The sequence below is a fragment of the Cynara cardunculus genome, unplaced genomic scaffold, assembly GCF_001531365.2.
Source record: "Cynara cardunculus var. scolymus isolate 2C unplaced genomic scaffold, CcrdV1 Un_Scaffold_5490, whole genome shotgun sequence".
NCBI lineage: Eukaryota > Viridiplantae > Streptophyta > Magnoliopsida > Asterales > Asteraceae > Cynara > Cynara cardunculus.
The window spans coordinates 30,781-31,824 of NW_020202433.1; positions in this window are offsets into that span (position 1 = coordinate 30,781).

Below are 1,044 nucleotides of genomic sequence, written 5' to 3' on the forward strand. Positions count from 1 at the left end.
TAGGTAATTGTGCACCCCTTTCTGGGTGGGACTGTCAACACAATAGCGGCTATCCACAATACCATGGCCCGGGAATGTACCCRAGTTAACAAGTAGCGTTTACGGACRGGGACTTTTATTTGGAAACATATACTCCCAAGCACATCAATTTAGCATTTATTCTAAGCGCAATAACAGTTATCAAAACAAAACATAATAAACCCGACTAAGCAGTTCCTTAGTCCAGAGGTTTCAATAGAGGTTGACTAAGCAGTTCCTTAGTCCAAAAGTTTTGAGCAAAACATCGACTAAACAGTTCTTTAGTCCCAAAATTTCATATAACATAAACATGCAAAGTTTGCTCAATCTTATGCTTTTCCCCCATAAAATATACAAAAGCTGTAAAAGTGGGGCCGTAAGAACTCACTAGTTTGATGAATATCCAAGGTTTTCTTTCGAAGCTTCCTAGACTCACTCGAACTTCCTGACAGACCAAACCAGCGCCACATTACTAAACGGTTTCTTGCCTAAGGTAGAGCATAGTTGATTTCAACGCAAGCCATCAAGTGTTTTCATAAAATAAAGCTAATATTTTATTATTTATTAAAAAGGAACTTTTCAAAATCCTATTAATGACATCATTTTAAGTCCACCCAAAACAATGATGACAGCCGCCAATTACCAAAATCAAGATATTTTGGGTGGGTTTAAAACTTCTTTCCAAGAACTCTACAACCTTGAGCCACATGCCTCCAACACCGATTGCATGCACCAAGAATGGTAGCAATGATGGGGAGGGGTTTCAAGCTCAACATTTTCAAGAATTTAGATTTTAAAACAAAATCATCATCTTCGACGGCTCAATAAAACAAATAAATTCCGATTCCAATAAGTTTTTAAGATAATAAATTCGATTAAAGCTGCATGCAAGACCTGTCATCCGAAAATATGATCAGTCCTCACATGCAAGGATTGATTATTTCTTTCTTAGAGATTGAAAAACTTGGGTCACAGATCATCATCCCAATGAAGACACATGCAGGTCTTTGATGAATAATCTCTTAC